This window comes from Akebia trifoliata, chromosome 9, assembly GCF_017979445.1.
Source record: "Akebia trifoliata isolate Shusen 1 chromosome 9, ASM1797944v1, whole genome shotgun sequence".
Lineage (NCBI taxonomy): Eukaryota > Viridiplantae > Streptophyta > Magnoliopsida > Ranunculales > Lardizabalaceae > Akebia > Akebia trifoliata.
Window position 1 is genome coordinate 3,734,369 of NC_141383.1, and position 14,380 is coordinate 3,748,748.

The window sequence follows — 14,380 nt, forward strand, 5'->3', positions numbered from 1 at the left end:
CTTCCATTTCTTCTTTGAGCACATACTCACTTTCGTAATTAATTCCTTTTAAAAAGCAGCTTTTTTAAGCCAAGTACATAACGAACAAAGAACTTTTTCAGATAAAAAGAAATGGAAAAGGAGTGCAGTCATCAAAAAGCCAAAATAGTTAATTACAGACAAAATTCATATTTAATTTCATGATTTTGTATGTTATTGAAAAAAGGAAGTTGGCGCAACATTGTAACTACTGAAAAAATTAAAACAAAAGGGTAATTTAGACATTTTCCTTCATGTTTTAGTGAATATTTGAGATACCCACTAGTTTTTTCAAACTAGTGATACGGCCCCCATGACCACTTTCTTCTTTACGTGACTAATGAAAAATAACATAAATGCTCTTGTCTTTAACCTCTAGCTAAAAACCCTTGATTTTTCTTCTAGAAATCAGTCGTCTTTGAGATTTCTTCAACCCCCTATGGTAAGTTGATTATATCCTCTTCAATCTATCGTTTTCAACATTCTGATCACCTCTTGTTGGAAAACCATTTAACTTAAAGTCCTTATCTTGTTCTTGAGTTTTGAATGTCAATCCAAAGAGATGGAATCTTAAGATTGAGGAAGAGGGTAAAATTTTTTCCAAGAGATTGAAGATGACTGATTTTAAGAAGAAAAAAAAGGATTTTAAGGAAATTTCAATTAATTTTTCATAAATCTTGAAGAGCGAAGTCAAGGCATCACAAATTTTACCAAAACGTAGAGGGGCATGTCTAAAGTTGATTTAGACACATACCCTCTCTACGTTTTAGGTGAATATTTGATGTTCTTATCTTTTCAAACTGATGTTGTTCTCCTTTGTGCTCAATCGTCTCTTGTAGACTAATAAAATATGATTTAAATATCCTCATTTTCAACTTATAACTAAAACTCCTTAATTTTTCTTCCTAAAACAAGTCATCCCCAAGGGGTTGGTTGGACTGTAAAACTAGCCACGGAGGTTTATCTCTCTCTATCGTGTTTTCAAAATTGGTTGGCTTCTTTACTTACCATGTTACCAGTTGGGAAGTTTCCATGGGGTAAGGGCATGTGACTGTAGGGACTAGTCGCCATCTCAAAAAATGTGGGGAAATCCTTCAATATCAAAAATAAATAAATAAATAAATGAAAAACATCTCTAGACTAAAATACTTTTAATCTATTTATTTAATCTCATCTTTAATTCATCATTTTGAGTCTCATTTTAATCCCTAATAAAACACACTTGAATTTTCTATTAAAAAAAAACACATCATTTCTACTTAATAACACATATCTTGTTCTTGAGATTTGAAAGTTAAAGTAGATAGAATTTTAATGTTGAAAATAAACAGGTAGAAAAATTTTGAAAGTTGAAATATGATTTTTGAAGAAAATTAAAGTTTTCTGTTTCATTTTTTTTTTCTTTATAGATTGAAGACGAGGGCATTTAGATCATTTACATTGGTCTATCGAAGACGGCCAAGGACAAGGGACATATATATAGGGGAAATGTTCAGCAACAAACATTTTGGCAAAACATTTTTCAAAACATGGGTTAGAGGTTTTGGAATAGGCTGATTTTTTGTGAGGATGATCTCTACGGTGAGAAGATCATCATCACCAAAAATCAGCCCATTCCAAAACTTTTAACCCCATCAAAAATGGTTTACAAAAAATGGACGGTTCACGATTTTTCAACTTGTAAACTAGGCTAGAAGTTTTGAAATGGGCTGATTTTTGGTGAGAATGATCTCCTCACCGTAAAGATCATCCTCACCAAAAATCAGCCTATTCCAAAACCTCTAACCCATGTTTTAGAAAATGTTTTGCCAAAATGTTTGTTGCTGTACATTTCCCTATATATATATATATATATATATGGGTAGCGTTCAATGGCCAACTTTTTGGCAAAACATTTTTCAAAACATGAGTTAGAGGTTTTGGAATGGGCTGATTTTTGTTGAGGATGATCTCTACAGTGAGGAGATCATCCTCACCAAAAATCAGCCCATTCCAAAACTTCTAACCCATGTTTACAAGCTGAAAAATCGTGGACCGTCCATTTTTTGTAAACTGTTTTTGATGGGTTTAGAAGTTTTGGAATGGGCTGATTTTAGGTAAGGATGATCTCCTCACCGTAGAGATGACCAAAAATCAGCCCATTCCAAATCCTCTAACTCATGTTTTGAAAAATGTTTTGCCAAAAAGTTGGCCATTGAACGCCCTCCTATATATATATATATATGGGTTCCGTTCAGCACCCAACCATTTACCCAACAATTTGTCCAACATGTTTTGTCCTACATGAGTTAAAAGTTTTGGAATAAGCTGATTTTTTGTGAGGATTATCTCTATGGTAAGGAGATCATTCTCACCAAAAATCTGCCCATTCCAAAACTTCTAACCTCATCACAAATGGTTTACAAAAAATGGACAGTCCATGATTTTTCAACTTGTAATCATGGGGTTAATTTTGGAATAGACTGATTTTTGGTGAGGATGATCTTCCAACCGTAGAGATCATCCTCACCAAAAATCAGTTCATTCCAAAACTTCTAACCTATGTAGGACAAAATATGTTGGGCAAATTGTTGGGTAAATAGTTGGGTGCTGAACATTTCCCATATATATATATATATGGGAACGGTTCAACAGCCCTAAAGTTTGCCAAGTTTGGTACCAAACATTTTTCAAAATATGGGTTATAAGTTTTGAAATGAGCTGATTTTTTGTGAGGATGATCTCTATGATGAGGAGATCATCCTCACAAAAAATTAGCTTATTCTAAAACTTCAAACCCCATCAAAAGTGATTTACAAAAAATGTTTGGCACAAAACTTGGCAAATTTTAGGGCTGCTGAACCGCTCCAAATATATATATATATATATATATATATATATATATATATATATGGGGGGCGTTCAATGGCCAACTTTTTAGCAAACTTTTTGGCAAAACATGAGTTAGAGGTTTTGGAATGAGCTGATTTTTGGTGAGGATGATCTCTACGGTGAGGAGATCATCATCACCAAAAATCAGTCCATTCCAAAACTTCTAACCCCATCAAAAATAGTTTACAAAAAATGGACGGTCCACGATTTTTCAACTGGTAAACATGGGTTAGAAGTTTTGGAATGGGTTGATTTTTGGTGAGGATGATCTACTCACCGTAGAGATCATCCTCACCAAAAATCAGCCCATTCCAAGACCTCTAACCCACGTTTTGAAAAATGTTTTGCCAAAAAGTTTGCTAAAAAGCTTGCCCTTGAACGCTACCCTATATATATATATAAGGAAATGTTCAGCACCAAACATTTTGGCAAAACTTTTTTCAAAACATGGGTTAGAAGTTTTGGAATTGGCTGACTTTTGGTGGTGAAGATCTCCTCACCACCAAAAATCAGCAAATTCCAAAACTTTTAATCCCATCAATAATGGTTTACAAAAAATGGACGGTCCACGATTTTTCAACTTGTAACCATGGGACTAGAAGTTTTGGAATGGGTTGATTATTGGTGAGGATGATCTCCTAGAGATCATCCTCACCAATAATTAACCCATTCAAAACTTTTAACCCATGTAGGACAAAAATGTTTGGTGCTGAACGGGGCCCATATGTATATATATATATACATATGGGCCCCATTTAATGGCTAACTTTTTGGTAAAACATTTTACAAAACATGAGTTAGAAGTTTTGGAATGAGCTGATTTTTGGTGAGGATGATCTCTACGGTGAGAAGATCATCATCACCAAAAATCAGCCCATTCCAAAACTTCTAACCCCAGTAAAAATAGTTTACAAAAAATGGACGATCCACGATTTTTCAGCTTGTAAACATGGGTTAGAAGTTTTGGAATGGGCTGATTTTTTGTGAGGATGATCTCCTCACCATAGAGATCATCTTCACCAAAAATCAGCCCATTCCAAATTCTAACTCATGTGTTTTGAAAAATGTTTTGCCAAAAAGTTAACCATTGAACGCTACCCTATACATATAGGGAGCGGTTCGGCAACCCTAAAGTTTAACAAGTTTGGTGCCAAACATATTTTGTAAATCAATTTTGATGGGGTTAGAAGTTTTGGAATAGGCTGATTTTTTGTGAGGATGATCTCTACGGTGAAGAGATCACAAAAAATCAGCTCATTTTGAAACTTCTAACCCTCGTTTACAAGTTGAAGAATCGTGGATTGTCCAATTTTTGTAAATCACTTTTGATGGGGTTAGAAGTTTTGAAATAGGCTGATTTTTGGTGAGGATGATCTCCTCATCATAGAGATCATCCACACAAAACATCAGCTCATTCCAAAGCTTTTAACCCATATTTTGAAAAATGTTTGGCACCAAACTTGGCAAACTTAGGGCTGCTAAACCGTCCCATACATATATATATATATGGGAACGGCTCAGCGGCCCCAAAGTCTTCCAAGTCTCATGCCTAGCTTTTCAGGCCGTTAGATTATAACGCATCCGATGGTTCAAATCTATTATTACACTTTTATTATAAAAAGTCTCGTATTTATAATTGGCTCCCTCAAAAATGATTTTATTCTATTTTAACTCCTCTCTCCTATCAAATCACTTCGTCTGTAACCCTTTCTCTTCGAAGATAAACAGAAAAAGAACGACGAAGATGTGCTCTCTCTCTCTCTCTCTCTCTCTCTCTCTCTCTCTCTCTCTCTCTCTCTCTCTCTCTCTCTCTCTCAAGTTTTAGATCCTCCACTCCCGATGCTTCTCGTCGTCTTCGAACCTCTCTCAGCCCTCTCTCGTCGTTGCCGTCAATCCATCTTTATTTCAATCGAATATGTATATATTTAACTTCTTTTTTTAATCAATTGGGTTTTTTTGTTTTGTTTTTTTTTTATTGTTGTTCTTGAACTTAAAAGATAATGTGGATGGTTTTTTTTTTTTAAACAATTTTTTGATTTTTTTTTCTGAACTCTCTTGATTTGTTTTGTTATTTGGATCTTGATTTTTGTAGAAAAAACGACCCCAATTTTTGTGCTAATGCCAATCCAATTCATATGTAATCGATTGGGTTTTTTATTGGGATGGTAAATTTAACTCTTTATTGTTTTTTATTGTAGTTCTTGAACTTACGTTTTTTTAGGAAAATCAATTGTAGTTTTTTTCTAAAGAAATTAGGCTTTTTTTTTTTGTAGTTGTTACCATTGTAATTTTTGTAATTGTTACGATTTGAAGAAGAGGGTTCTTCTCGGTTTTTTTTTTTCCTTTTTTTTTCCTGTTGATCTCAAGAACAATATAGGGTTTTGAAGATGATTCAAAACCCCACAAGCAGAGTATAAATAAGAAGTGTACACAACTTTTCCTCCATTGTCAGAAACAAATTTTAAACCAAAAACTATCATTGATTGCACTCTTAATGATCTCGGATGGACAAGTATGCATCTGTTGTTGGAATTATCTATTAAATTGAAAATTATAATAGTTTGAATTCTACATGATGGGCATGCTTATGAGTGCACTAGTGAATCGATCTATAACAGTAGAAAAGTATATCTGCTGAATTATGTTCTGCATGTTCTAGGTATTTGGAATTCTAAGTACATTGATCAGCATTGGCCAAAATATCATAACTTAGTAGAAAGTTTGTTAGTCTGATGCCTTAGATGCATTTCGGCTTAGTTGGGTAGTAACTTCGGTGCAGACCTAATGCACAAGGTGCACTTAGTTAAGTCTCCCAATATGTGATAATTATTTTTTTTTTACTTCTTTAATTTAAGTATTGTGTGTGTTTAGTTTATATTATTAAAATCCTTTTTATAGGTATTTTGTTCTAGTTACTATTTATAAATACTATTGTGTTATATAACTTAAAATTGAATCATTTGTAGTTTATTGGTCTTTTTTCAGTTGTAATAGTCCATTATGGATAAGATTGGTGTTGACAAAGATGATGGCATGCCTATTGATGACATTGTGGGATTGTCGATAGTTGAAGTAGATAGTGATGAATATGTTGATTGTCAGAGTCCTAACAAGGACATTGAAAATCTAAAAGTACCTTATGTGGGGATGTTGTTTGACTCAAGTGAAGAAGCTCAAAAGTATTATGAGGATTATGGACGTCGGCAAAGATTTTGGATTCGAACTCGAACCACTACTAGGTCACGACGGGGTTCAGATGAACCAACTGGAATAACATACGTTTGCTCACATTAAGGTAAATTTAAACCAAAGAAGGTAGAAGAAGAAGATGAAATCGAGAAAAAAAGAAGTTGTTCTACTATTAGATGTGGATGTAACGCAACTATGCGTATTTTAAACGACAGATGAACCACTAGATGGAAAGTATCGATTTTTAATGATGACCATAATCATAAGGTAGTTACACCAGCTAGGAAAATGAAGATGAGGTCAAATCGAATCATGCCAAAAGCAGCTAAGAATTTAGTCGAAGCATTCCATAGAGAAAACATGCCAGTTGGGAAAGTGGCATCAATTTTAGGTGGGAACATGATCGATTTTAATAACAATGATTGTTACAATCATTTGAGAGATGTAAGACACATGAAACTACAAGGGGGTGATGCACAATCAGTATTGAACTATTTCAAGAAGAAAGAAGTTGAAAATTCACAATTTTTTTATGCGATACAATGTGATGATGAATGTTGGGCAGTTAACTTTTTTTGGGTTGATTCTCGATCACGAATGGCATATGAATATTTTGGGGATGTGGTGTCAGTTGACACAATTTATCGAACAAACAAGTATAATATGCCATTCGTCCCATTTACTGGAGTAAATCATCACCTTCAGTCAATACAATTTGGGGGTGTTCTTCTACAAAATGAGACTGAGGTAACCTTTATATGGTTGTTTGAGACATGATTAGAAACAATGGGAGGACGTCATCCAATATCTATAATCACACATCAAGATTTAGCAATGCGGAATGCAATTGCCAAAGTATTTTCCAACACCCGTCATTGTCTTTGTATTTGGCATATTGAGAAGAAGTTTGCTGAGAAATTGTCTCATATACACTTTCAAGATACTAACTTCAAAGGTAAAATGAAAAATTATATATGGTTGACATACACGATTGAGGATTATGAAAAGCAATGGAAGTCAGTGATCGTGAAAAATAGATTGGAAAACAACGAATGACTTCAACAATTATTTGAAATAAGAGAGTCGTGGGTGCCAGTTTATAATCGTCAAATATTTTTTGCTAGTATGAATACCACCGGTCGTAGTGAAAGTATCAATGTATTTTTCGATGGATTCGTTACTTCAAGGTCAAATCTCAAAGAATTTATTGTTAAGCATGAGCAAGCGTTGCAAAAGAATGTAAATGCAGAGAGTAAAAAAGATTTTATTTCAGAGCATAAGTTTCGATGTGTTCATAAGGGTGAGTTACTTTTAAAGCACGCAGTAAAATTATACACTAAAAATGTGTTTGAGAAATTTAAGCAAGAATGGGTCAAAGTGATTCAATTTAGAATTGAAGAAGAATGGACAATCGATAATGGATATCAATTGTATGTCGTGAAAAGTAAATATGATGCACCTGAGGAGTTCATGGTGAAGTTTAATTTGAAAACATACGAGGGTACCTATGAATGCAAAAAATTTGAATTTCTTGAAATACTTTGTCGACATTTTCTAAAGGTTTTTGCTCGTCATGACATTGATAATATACCATCTCACTATATTCTTGGAAGATGGAAACAAGAAGCCAATCGTAAATTCAGAATCACGGGTTCACATACAATGGGCAATGAAAATGAACAGTCGGATCCAATGAGAATTAGCTTCTTATGTCAACAAACCACTAAGTTAGTTTGTATTACAGGAACTTCAATCGAGGGATACAAAATCTTTTTGGATGACTTAAATGAAACATTAAAAAAAATTGGAGAAATGAAACTTACAGTTGACGTATCTGATAATAAAGATGAGGAAAACAGTAATGATCAAATGGATTTGTTACTTTTGAATCTAAATGTCTCACAAACAAAGGGTAGGAAGAAGGATGAGAAGGGAAAATAAAAGGTTTAGTATGTTGGTAGATTGAAAAGCAGTGTTGAGTTGGCCCAACAGAAGAAAAAAAGAAAATGTGCATTACGTCAAAAACTTGGGCATGACAGGCGGATTTGTCCTGAAAATCAAAACAGAAAGCGAATTGGATCTATCGAAGGTGATTAAATTTATATTTGTAAGATAATACACATTTATATATATTGAAATATGACATAAGGTTTTTTTTTCCTTCTTTGTTATTTTTAGTGAATGAGGAAGTGCAAGATTTAGATCAAAAAACTGATTGCAATTACGATGCATTGCCTTTGGGGTAGGACGTCGCTGCTATGTGACTATAACAATAGAGGGGCTGTGGTAGTGTCAATGGACATCAGAGACCAAATTTCAAACTTTTTTTTGGAGTGGTTTATATATCTCTGTACTTTTATCTAATTTGAAGCATCTTATGTTTATGTAACAGATATGGAGGGGCTACAGTAGTGCCAATGGACTCATTTCATTTAGACACTTTTTATTTTTTGTTTTAACAATTTAGAACTTGAATTCAAGGTTTAACAATTCAGAAACTTGAGTTTGACAATTAATTGATCTTTAATTTGGTTTGCCATGCGTTGGGAAATTTATATGGAGTAAAACAATAGGATTTTTCAAGGAAAAGAAAACTCACCAAAGGTTTTTTTTTTTTTTTCCAATGAATTGGATAGAGGATGCCATTTTAAATAAATTGTGATATTGTGCAGGTGGGAAAATATAGAATTTCCATTGCCTTTTGGTAGAGTTATGAGACCTACATAAAGCTTTATTCATGTATTGGATGAAAAGGTAGCTACATATATATACAAAGTTGTGTTTTGATATTTTATCAGTTTTCTTTTGATTGTATGTAGATCATGCTGTTCAAGATATCTCTATTGTTAGATTATGAGAGATTTTCATGTCACAATGAACAATTGCTGACAAGATATGCATGGAACCAAAACAGTGATTTAACAATGCATGGAAGTCATCACTAAGGGTACCATGATTGAGGTGATTCTAGTCCTTTAATATCTCTATTTGATCCTTATTCAGAAAGTTGTTCCTAGGCTTATTTGTTAATGGAATTTCTAACTGGAAAATACAGGTGAATGTTAGTGAACTTGGTCTGGTTACACCTGCTGGGAAGGTTATATGGGGTGAGTGTCTTCTTGCAGTTTTTGTTGTTTGGCGAATAGTATTTGTATCTTCTTCAGAATCAATCATTTATTTATTTGTTTGTTTATTTTTTATTTTATTGTCGGTTGCAGGGAAATATGATGGTTGTATAAATGCAGTTCTGCTTGTCTGAGAGGTCACTAACTGCTATTTGGATTTGACTTGGTTTCATGCTTAATTTTTGTTACCTAGAACTATTTTTTAAGATTTTCTCTCACAATGCCTTGCTTGAAGGTTACTGTAGTGCTGATAGATTCCGTAAAGCAAATGATTTTCTTGAGAAGATGGTTGAGAGGAATGTAGCCAATGTGGAGTGGGCAAGTATGAAGATGCTCTAGAGCTATTTCATAAGGTTCGTATAAGAAATGGGTGTTGTAGGTATGCTTGAAGGTTGCATATGTATAGTATGTTTGAAGTTTTCATGAAAGTGAAATGGGTGCTGTAGGTATGAGTTCCAAATGCAATATGGATCCATTGGATGGTCAGTAGGAGCAACACTTTGGGTACGCTCAGGCTGCACCAAATAAACGAGTGCTTGCTTTCATTGGTGATGGAAGCTTCCAGTTAACAAACTAGTTAACTGTTGTAGAGGTTATGCCCTACTCATAGGTAGCCATATTGTGCTGATTTTGAACCTCTTTGGAAAATAAACTCTTTTTAACATTAGGCATGTTGTGGCCATTCCTCAATTGCCTATTAGATTATGGTTCCTAAATTTCTTGTGTCTATGATCCAGTAATGTTTATGACTGTTATTTTGATTTTTGATCTAATTAATTTAGCTATTCGAATTCGTTTCCTTTCTTATTGTAGATATTACGAGATCTTGGTGTCCGCAAGATGAAGCTGACGACCAATCAACGTGTGCAACCTGTAGTATGCCATCACACATGTATGAGTGTGCTGAGTTCAGTTTTATGTTGGAAGTGAGAACATCCTTGAGAGTTAGAAATTGAACTATTTCATGATGGAGATAGGGAGGGATTCTGAAGAAATGTTGGGATGATTGTCTTGTAAAAACCGTTTTCAACGATTGGATTTGATCAAAATGAAGGCAATACTTTTATAAAAAATCTATGAAAAAAAAGAAGAAATAAAAGAAAAATTTGGAAATCTTTGTTGGATGATCATCATTTTGGGTTTGGGTTCTATCTATACGTCTAGATATAGTTGGATAATGTCACCCTCATCATTTATTTTCTCATATCAGACTCTAGGGTGAGTTATCAAGTCTCACTTAAGTAAAGAGACTCCTTATAAAGTAAGAGTTATGAAATGTTGGAGAGTTCCAACTTTGGACAGTTGATGAATGTTTCAAACTTGTACAAAATATGGTACTTTGTTTGAGTTGCTCTACAAAACAGATCACTTTTTTTTAGTTTTGGCTAAGCAAACAAAATAGAACACTTGCTATACTAAAACGTGTAACAATAGAACATTCCCAAATAAACAAAACCATGGCTCTTCATCACGTGTGGGTGACTACTTTCCTTCCCACTCTCACACATACCTTTCTAATGCTGAAGTAGGAAATTTTGAAATCTCAGCTACTAATTAGGAAATTGAAGATGCAACCATGTTAATTATATTTATAGACGCTCTAATTGTTGCCAATGGAACTCATTATAACTTGAAAGCTATAAGCTTGGAAGTGTTTTCAAGAAGTGGAGAAACATTATGAATAAACAATAAATTTATACAAGTCTTCTATTCGATAAATTTACCAAGGGCTGTTGCCAAGAAAGAGAAGTGTTTTGTGAACACTAAATTTATACAAGTCTTCTATTCGATAAATTTATACATCAGATAAACTTCTATTCGATAAATTTATACACCATTAACACAACCATAAACACAGTAAAAATAAAAATTATGTAAAACAACGGACATTCGCAGTTATGCGATCTCTTTATTGGCCCTTGACTTTCTTCAAGAATTTGTGATTTCTTCTCGTATCCTTGACTTTCTTCAGGGAATTGTAGTGGGTTTCCATAGTGAAGTTGATTGTAAGCCAAAAAATGTCTTTCGACTTCTTCAAATGTCTCAAATGCTTTAAAACAATTACCCCTGTATCCATTTGTATTCTTGTGATATTCTTCCCACGTTGTGTAAATCCCAGGTCTACTCCCAATAAAAACAACGTAAAACTTTATCATCCTAAATACCTATAACAATGTGTGCAACATATACCAAATCATCAATTGGGATTTTCATATTTTTTTTACTCATTATATGTCCCCACCTAACATTAAAAATAGACTTTATATTTGATTATTCAAAAAACAAGCAATTTTATACATGTAGGATTAGATGAGAACACAGATGTGATGATGAATATAATATTATTATTCCTACTTTGATCAAATCAATATAGGATTTAAAAGAGAGAGAGAGAGAGAGAAACATAAACAATATTAGAGAGGTTTGATTTAGACTTTGCCATCATCCCCACAAGAGCAACCATGATTCCAAAACCATAGGACATTATCGCACAAAATAAATCTTTAAGCCTCTTGATTCCTCAATCAATGTACTACATTGTCCCCAGATATAAAAACAAAAAATGGTAAAAAAGAGTGAAAAGAACTTGACATGTTCAAAATATATGAAATTTCCATTAAACACCAAAAATTCAACCCTTCAACAATTGAATTATATGTCTGTTGATGAAAGTGGATAGGACCACAGTATCAAACCAGAACCCTGCAGTATTAGTCGAGCAAATATAACAATAATCACAGTATATGGCTAGAAATTAAAACCAATTACCCATTAAAAAAAAGCTAATTGTTCAACTAAAACACAACATATCTAACTAAAACACAACACCAATGATTCTTAAAACCAATTAACAGCATACATGAGATACTACTGACATGTTCCTAACCTCAACCAACAAATAAAAATGTTAATGCAAATTAAAGTCTAAAAGAAATGTAGTGTTGTTATTTAACTCCAAGCTCATGTAAGATGCAAAGAGAAGAAGCCGATAGACAACACAAACTGTCTGAGTTCTTCAGCCTCCATGCCCACTTTGTAAATTCTAGCCTGGAGGATAATGAAACTCAATTACATGCCATAATATGCTCTGTAATCAATATAAATGGTAGAAACGACTTGTCTTAACAAACAAGCTAGACATGATTCCTCAAAAAAAAAAAAAAAAAACCACTGCCATACTTCCATTCAACAAAAATGAAATATGAAAAGTAATCAAGACAAGTCCTCAGAAGATCCATTGATATCATGTGAATGTAGCTTCTCCAAGTAGGTTCACCCTGTAAAACAAGGTCTTGGTTTCACCACACCTCAAATAAGATGGATATAATCATCAATGGAAGCTCAACAAAAATAAAAAATTAAAAACCATGAAATAAGTATTTTATGCCTGAGAAAAAAATGAAATAAAGCAGGGTGTTAAAAGATACCACAATGTTTGGGCATAGGAGCAAGTAAATGAGAACATAAATAGAGATCTAAATGGTGTTAATGGATAGAATCACCTGGAAAACCCTAATTTCTTGGATTTGCAGAAGAGAAAATCAAAACTCCTATAGATAAAATCAAGGTCTCGGAAATCTATAAAAGAAATCCAAAAATGCGAGTAAGAACTAAGAAAGATTAAAGAACATTGGAGCAATCCTGAATCTGAGATTTAAATCTGGAAATTTACCTTCAATAGTCCGAAAGACGATCGAATTCTTGGACAACCAAACGTTACAAAAAAAAATCCAATTAATTAACGCTCCTCTAAAGAAAGATGGACTGACAATGACGGCCGACAACGACGACAGAGGGCTGAGAGAGGTCCAAAGACGACGAGAAGCGTCGGGAGTGGAGGATCTAAAACTTGAGAGAGAAAGAGAGATGGTTGAGAGAGCTCCGAAGACGAGAGAGTGATGGGAGCTGTAACTATAGAGAGAGAGGAGTTAAAATAGAATTAAATCATTTTTGAGGTGCCGATTATAAATATGAGACGTTTTATAATAAAAGTGTAATAATATATCCAAACCGTCGGATGCGTTATAATCTAACGGCCTGAAAAGCTAGGCACGAGACTTGGAGGACTTTGGGGCCGCTGAATCGCTCCCTATATATATATATATATATATATATATATATATATATATATATAGGGGGCGGTTCAAGGGCCATATGTAAAAACATATGAAAGAACAATGGTTTTTCAAAAAATGGGTTAGAGGTTTTGGATTGAGCTGATTTTTTGCAAGGATGGTTACTATGATGAGAAGATCATCCTCACAAAAAATCAGCTTAATCAGAAATTTATAAATCCATCAAAAGTGATATACAAATTATTGACAAAAATTGACAAAAAATCGATGGTCCACATTCTAAATCACTTTTAATGGGGTTAGAACTTTCAGATTGGACTGATTTTTTTTTTTTTTTTTCAAATGATCTTCCCATCATAGAGATCATCCTCACAAAAATTCAGCTCAATTTAAAATTTCTAGCCCATATTTTGAAAATTTATAAATGTTACATTGATTTTACATATGTTTTCTCATATGGCCCTTGATCTTGACCCACAAATATATATATATCCGTAGACACATAAAGCTACTCATAAAGCTAGAATATTTTTGTCTTATATGGTTAAAAAGGTACGGAATGGGTTGATTTTTTGTGAGGATGATCTCTATGGTGAGGGGATCATCATTGCAAAAAATCATTCAATTCCAAAACTTCTGACCCCATCAAAAGTAATTTACAAAAATTGGACGATCTAAAATTTTTCAACTTGTAAACATGGGGCTAGAAGTTTCATAATGGGCTGATTTTTAGCAGGGATGATCTCCTCACCATGGAGATCATACTCACAAAAAATCAGGCCATTCCAAACATTTTTGCCCATATAACACAAAACACATTGTAGCTTTATGAGTAGCTTTATGTGTATACGGATCCTAATCCTATATATATATATATATATGGGGACAATTTAACAGCCCTAAAGTTTGCCAAGTTTGGTGCCAAACATTTTTCAAAATTTGGGTTAGAAGCTTTGGAATGAGCTGATTTTTTGTGAGGATGATCTCTATGATGAGGAGATCATCCTCACCAAAAATCAGCCTATTCCAAAACTTCTAACCCCATCAAAAGTGATTTACAAAAATGGGACGGTCCACGATTCTTCAACTTGTAAACTAGGG

The 14,380-nt window shown here is 33.7% G+C and overlaps 2 non-coding genes across 2 annotated transcripts; both read right to left on the reverse strand.

Annotated features, from left to right (window-relative positions):
* Positions 1 to 12,135: 12,135 nt before the first annotated feature.
* LOC147394113 (small nucleolar RNA snoR97) lies at positions 12,136 to 12,244 on the reverse strand. The gene has a single exon (XR_015181888.1). It is a non-coding gene; the product is annotated as a small nucleolar RNA snoR97 (small nucleolar RNA).
* Positions 12,245 to 12,426: 182 nt separating this feature from the next.
* LOC147394114 (small nucleolar RNA Z278) lies at positions 12,427 to 12,542 on the reverse strand. Its single transcript, XR_015181895.1, has one exon. It is a non-coding gene; the product is annotated as a small nucleolar RNA Z278 (small nucleolar RNA).
* Between the last annotated feature and the right edge of the window lie 1,838 nt (positions 12,543 to 14,380).